Source organism: Chrysochloris asiatica, unplaced genomic scaffold (genome assembly GCF_000296735.1).
Source record: "Chrysochloris asiatica unplaced genomic scaffold, ChrAsi1.0 scaffold00083, whole genome shotgun sequence".
Taxonomy (NCBI): domain Eukaryota; kingdom Metazoa; phylum Chordata; class Mammalia; order Afrosoricida; family Chrysochloridae; genus Chrysochloris; species Chrysochloris asiatica.
The window spans coordinates 315719-322974 of record NW_006408601.1 but is presented as its reverse complement, the minus strand read 5'-3'; the positions used below and the strand labels follow the sequence as shown (position 1 = coordinate 322974).

At 35.7% G+C, this 7256-nt stretch overlaps 1 protein-coding gene across 1 annotated transcript in view; it reads right to left on the bottom strand.

Annotated features, from left to right (window-relative positions):
• The window catches only part of USP47 (ubiquitin specific peptidase 47), a 190352-nt gene that overhangs the window by 36552 nt on the left and 146544 nt on the right, over positions 1–7256 (bottom strand). The window lies entirely within an intron of this gene.

The following is a 7256-nucleotide window of genomic DNA, read 5'->3' as shown; positions in this document are numbered from 1 at the left end:
CTTCTCCAGCGACTGGTCCCTCCTGACAATATGTCCAAAGTATGAGAGACAAAGTTTGGCCATCTTAGCCTCTAAGGAGCACTCTGGCAGCACTTATTCGAAAACGAATCTACTGGTTCTTTTGGCAGCCCATGGCATTTTCAATATTCTCCTCCAACACCATAACTCAAAAGCATCAACATGACTCATAAAAAAGTCAAAAGCAGTAATTTTCAAAAATCATATGCTTCTTAACCATCATCTCTTTCCAGAGATGTAGCCAATTTAATTTCTATGTAGTCCATCTGGTGAGGTCCATGTGTATAGTCGTCTCTTATGCTGTCTAAAGATGAAGATCAAAGAGCACAGCCTTCGGTATGGATTGTATCTCAATGAAAGAAAACAAGGTATTTGAAATGAACAAATCATTGGTGTTGCAGAATTCTATCATGCGTTCTCCAGCATCATCTCTATCAACAAGGCCATACTTTCCAACTACTGATCCTTGCTCTTTGCTCCCAACATTTGCATTCCAATCACCAGTAATAATCAATATACTAAGATTGCATGTTTGATCAATTTCAGATTGATGAAGCTGGTAGAATTCTTCTATTTCATATTCACTGGCTTTAGTAGTTGGTGTGTAAATTTGAATAGTAGTAGTATTAACTGGGCTTCCCTGTAGGCGCATGGATATTATCCTATCACAGACATCCTACCTCATGACTGATCTGGATATGTTCTTTTTGACAATGAATGCAATACCATTTCTCTTCAATTTGTCATTCCTGGCATAGTAAACCATGTGGTCATCAGATTCAAAATGGCCAATACCAGTCAATTTCAGATCACTAATGCCTAAGATATCAATGTTTATGCGTTCCATTTCATTTTTGACAACATCCAATTTTCCCAGATTCATACTTCGTATATTCCATGTTCCAATTATCAATGGATGTTTGCAGCTGTTTCTCTTCATTTTGAGTTGTGCCCCATCAGCAAATAAAGTACCACGGGCTTTTCTCCCACGGGCTTTACTCCATTCACGTTATCACAGTCAACTCTACTTTGAGGAGGCAGCTCTTCCCCAGTCACATTTTGAGTGCCTTCCAATCTTAGGGGCTCATTTTCCGGCTGGAAGAAATGAGGAAGTACAAGAGCTGAACAGAAAATTTCAAAATTCAGCTCGAGAAGATAAAGCCAAATATTACAACAAAATGTGCAAAGATCTGGAATCAGAAAACCAAAAATGAAGAACACACGCTCAGCATTTCTCAAGCTGGGGGAACTGAAGAAAAAAATTCAAGCCTCGACTTTCATTATTGAAAGATTCTCTGGGCAAATTATTGAATGATGCAGAAAAAGCATCAAGAGACGATGGAAGGTATTCACAGAGTCACTGTACCAAAAGGAAATGGTTAATGTTCAACCATTTCAAGAGGTAGAATATGAACAAGAGCCAATAATACTGAAGGAGGAAGTCCAAGATGCATTGTAGGAATTGGCAAAGAACAAGGCACCAGGAATTGATGGAATAAAAATTGAAATCTTTCAAGAAAGTGAGGTGGCACAGGAGGCACAAACTCATCTTACCAAGAAATTTGGAGGATGACTGTCTGGCTGACTGATTGGAAGAGATCCATATTTGTGCCCATTCCAAAGAGAGGTGACCCAACGGAATGTGGAAATCATCAGACAATCTCTTAGATATCCCATGCATGTAAAGTTTTACTAAAGGTAATACAGAAACGGCTGCAAGCATACATTGACAGAGAACTTCCAGAGGTTCAAGCCGGCTTCAGAAGAGGCCGTGGAATGAGGGATATCATTGTTGATGTGTGATGGATCTTGGCTGAAAGCAGAGAATATCAGAAAGATGTTTACCTGTGCTTTATTGACTACTCAAAGGCTTTTGATTGTGTGGATCATGACAGGCTATGGACAACATTGCGAAGTATGAGTATTCCAGAACAGTTCATTGTACTTCTGAGAAATCCGTACCTGGACCAAGAAACAATTGTTCGAAAAGAACATGCGAACACTGAATGGTTTAAAATTAAGAAAGGCGTGTGACAAGGTTGTAGTTTTTCATCACACTTATTCAACCTGAATGCTGAGCAAATAATCTGAGACGCTGAGTCATATGAAGAAAAACGTGCCATCTGGACTGGAGGAAGACTCATTAACAACCTGCGATATGCAGATGATACAACCTTGCTGCTGAAAGTGAAGAGGACTTAAAACATTTACTGATTAAGATCAAAGAGCACAGCCTTCGGTATGGATTGCATCTCAATGAAAGAAAACAAAAATCTGCACCACCGAACCAATAAATAGCATTCTTATCAACAGAGAAAAGACTGAAGTTGTCAAGGGCTTCATTCTTCTTGGATCAACTATCAACATTTATGGAAGCAGCAGTCAAGAAATCAAACGACGTACTGCATTAGGTAAAACTGCTGCACAAGACCTTTTTAAAGCATTGAAGAGCAAAGCTATCAGCCTGAGGACTAAGGTGTGCCTCACCCAAGCCATGATATTTTCAATAACTTCAAGTGTATGCGGAAGGTGGACAGCAAATAAGGAAGACCATATTAGAATTGATGCTTTTGAATTATGGTGTTGGAGAAGAATATTGACAGTGCCATGGGCTGCCCATAAAACCAACAGATCTGTGTTGGAAGAAGTGCAGCCAGAGTGCTTACTGGAGGCCAAGATGGCCAAACTTCGTCTCCAGTACTTTGGACATATTGTGAGGAGGGACCAGTCACTGGAGAAGGAGTCATGTTTGGTAGGGTGGAGGTCAGAGAAAAAGAGAAAGACCCCCAATGAGATGGAATGGTTAAGTGGCAGCATCGATGGACTTGAGCGTGGCAACAGTAGAGAGGTTGGCCCAGGATCAGGCAGTGTTTCGTTCTGCTGTACATCAGGTCACTATGAGTCAGCACCGACTCAATGGCATCTAACAACAACAACAAATATGCTTTTTCACAAACATATATCATGATTTGTTTAATCATACCAAGCCTCTTACATTAAGGTAGGTTCTAATTTTTTACTTTGGAAAATACTATGAAGAATAAACATTTCTTGGGTCAAAATCATTACAGCATCTATGATTGTTTCACTAGGTAATACTTTTATAAGATAAATTATGTAAAAAAAAAATTAATGTAAGGTTTTAGTAAATATGACCCAATTTTTATACAATGTTTTACCAAGTGATTCTTCGAGCAACAGAATGAGAATGTCCCTTTCACTGCACTGAGCATTATCATTACGCATAAAATAAAATCTTAACCTAGCAGTATGGTTGTTACAATGCTTATTGATCATGATAGGGCAACAGTCTATAGAATCAACCCAATGGGCTAGTTATGAGAATTGAAGTTAAGCAAACTTCAACAGCACTTTCCAATTAAAATTATAATATCTAACCTTGCATGTATTGCGCTCAATTTCACGTTGCCTCTTTTCTTGTTCTTCCAACTCTCTCTCTCTCTGTACCAAGTGTTTAATATGTTCTGGGTATTCATCCACTTCTAGAAATTCTATCAATAAAAATAGAAATTCTATTAATAAGACAATTTTATGAATTGTATACCCCAATATATATGTATTGTATCTGGCAAATATATAAAAGTTTGAAAGAGGATATTTATACATAGGTAATCAAAAAGGAGGAAGTAGGACAACTTGTTTCAGGGAGGGGATTGCAGTCACTGAGATGTAGCAAAGTGTATGATTTGCTGAATGTAAAACATGATCTTCTCTGTAACCTTCACTCAATTCACAATAAAAAGAAAAGAGAAAATCTGTATACATATTTTCTGCAAGCCAAAAAAACAGAAATAGGGGAAGAGAGATGCCAAGCCACATGAAGACTACCCAGAAGCAGAAGCTGAAGCCAACAGAAAGAGAAAGCCTTTCCCTCGAGCTGTTACCCTCAGCACACACTTCTAGACCCCAACTGTGAGAAAACAAATTTGATTGTGAAAACCATCCACTTTTGGTATTTATTATAGCAGCACTAGATAACTAATAAGACAGGCAGTAACAATGCAACTGAGCTCACTTTACTATGCTCCCACAGTATACACTTCTACTACAGAGCTATCAAAATATATCTCAATTACATCATTTACTCAACTTATCTCAGGCAAGGGTGAGGACAATTTAGCTGATAAACACACATGGTCAGGGCTCATACTTCTAAAAGCTATATATTTATCTGAAATGGCTCTTGGATCCAGCACATCTCTAGTAAGTAGATTAAGATTTTTAGGATGAAAAAGATCTTGAAATTTAAGAACAAAATCATTTCTGACTTTACATTGTGCCATCAACCTCCAACTGTGTGACCATGGGCAAGTTACTTAACTTTTCTAGACCTATGTTTCTTCTCTTAATACAAGCACCTACCCCACAGAGGTATTACTTAAAATCAAACACAGAATCAATAAATACTGTTACTTCTACAACAAATACAATTTGTCTTTGTGTATTATTACTCACTGACAATATTATCTTTCCTTTGCTCTTGAAGAAGTACTTCAGCTGCCTTCTGACTGAAGTGGGCAAAGTCACAAACAAAATCAAACCGTTCATATGTTGCATTTCTCCCTCTATATATCAAGACTCATTTAATTAAAGAAAAGCTGAGTACCAATTCTGAGGCTATTATTTTTAAACAACCAGTGAGACCAAAATAGCACATGCAAAAACTAGTTATCACTGACCACATATGTAAAATTATTTTTTACTAAAGTTTGCTTTAATCACCATAGCTTCATATATAGCTTGAGGTATTTAAGTGACAATATAAAATCATAAGTTTAACAAAACCAAAAGTTATTAAGCATGAAATAGGAAGAACAACATCCCAAATCCTCAAGACTCGAAGGAAAGCAAACACCACTGCCTTGAGAAATGAACTCTAATTAAAAAAAAAAAAAAATTCCCATATCATATCATCCAGCACCTTCTAGTGCTACATCACAAGATTCAAGAGAGCGGCGCACATAGAGGAAGGTGAGTTATGGCACTCTGGAAGATTGTGAGTGCCATCTAAGACATGTGAACTACAATACTGACATGCCCCCAGGTGAGTATGACTTGGGAAAAAATCACTCTTCGGAATACAGTTTTCTTATTTGTGAAGGAAAAATAATTATTTCTGTTCTGAAATCTTCTGAAGTGACTTCCTGTTAGAATTTGTAGTAATTTCACAATACATTTTTGAACAGCTACAGTATGCTAGACCCTGAACTTTTTTTTCATCCTTTGGCAAAAGATGAATAAGACCTAACCCATACATCAGTTGAATTCACAATTTAATGGGGGTTTGCAGAAATTTAAACACAATCATTATAATGCTTAACACAGATTTACTAATAGCATAGCAATTTCTAAAGACAGAAAAATATGATGGACTCAAAAATACTGTTTTACTATTTTAACGAAAATTACAAAAAGAATCTGAAAAAGTATGTCCCCCAGTCATGTATCTATATGTACACACAATGCACATGGCACACCCTATATCTATTTGCAACAATGGGTGAATGACTTTAACAAGAAAAAAAACGACACACAATGCTTTAAAGCAGTAATTTTTTAAAAATTACAAAAACCAAATAACACATACTTTGTATACAGCATTATTTCTGGGATTATTAATAAAATTTAAGTATATTAACAGAAGTGTGCTAGGGTCATAAAACCTTTGCTTTCTAAGCAAATAAGCAGAGATATTTAACTCAGAGTGTTGTCAGAAGATTAGTTCATATAGGGTTCCTACTGAAAACAATTAGATAATAAACTACCAAAAAGCTTATAGTTAGCACTGAGTTACTACTAAGAACCCGATATGATACTAAATGCTTAAAATGTGATTTAATTTTTTATAAGTTCCCTATGAAGTATTATTATTCCCATTTTATAGATAAGAAAAGGACTTAAAAAGGCTGAGTAACACTCCAGGGCACACAGCTGGTGAGCTATGACTGCTCACTGCTCTGGATTCATCATCACTACTCCAAATTGCAAATAATACAATTTTACTGCAAATACACAGTTTCAATAATGCAGAAAATGTCTTGTTTCCTCTCAGTGTGTTAAAAATAATTCAACAGCTTTTTCCAAATCTTTTTACCACTTGGTAAAGAATTATTTCATAAAAGTCTTTATAATTAACTGTTCTAGGCATAAAAAAATCTTAATTGCACCATCATTTAAAGTGGTTGTCTGGGTTTGCAAAACTTGCAAAAGAAATGAGCTTACAATATAGATTAAAATAAAATAATAGTATGTTAACATACTTGCATTTCTTGTTGGATCCTTCAGCCTATATATCAGCATATATGCATTTGTGGAGCTAATAGAAATATAAAAATGATAAATAGGGATAAGAACAGATTCTTTTAAGATTCCATTTCCTAGCATTACATTAGCACATATATAATATATATATATATATATATATATATATATATATATAACCCCCCGCCCCCCCCCAATTGGATTGTAAACTCCCAAGAATCAGGGACCATGTCTAGTTCATTTGCTTCCTGTAGTGGACACTCAATAAATTATTTTCTAACTCAATGAAAAGAATGAATAAATAACCATATTTAATTAATAAATTCTAGGTCTGGGTTCTAGAAAGTTTAATTGGCTTTCAGAGAATAAAAATTTTCAAACTCTACTGAGTATAAGCTATAGCTTTAAAAGAGACATGAATTAAACATGCTACCTAAGTTATTGAAAGTGTTTATATTACTAGTAATGATATTAAAACTTCTAGAAATATCTTAATACTTTTATCTGAGATCAATAATTAAATACTAACTGCAATTAAACATACCTTATAAGCCATTTCTACTGCTTCTTTTAAGGTCTTATCCTTATGAACCTCTAATTTATTTTCCATCATTACTTGTTTCACAGGATGCAAACAGAATAATTTTATCTATAAAATGCAAAATATCATTAGTCTCTCACCAAGTCAAGAGTCAAAGTTTAATTCTTTTGTGAAATAGTCTTTTTTCTCTGATTACATTTTTTAAAGCAAAACTGGTATCATTCTCTTTCAATGAATAATTGGTACTAAATGTTGTTTGTTTTAGGTGCCATCGAGTAGGTGCCGACTAATATTAGTGACCTTATTAGTGACCTTATGCACAGCAGAGAGGAGCTCTGGTAGCGTAGTGGTTACGAATCGGGCTGCAAACCTTAAGGTCAGTGGTTCGAAACTACCAGCCGCTCCGCGGGAGAAA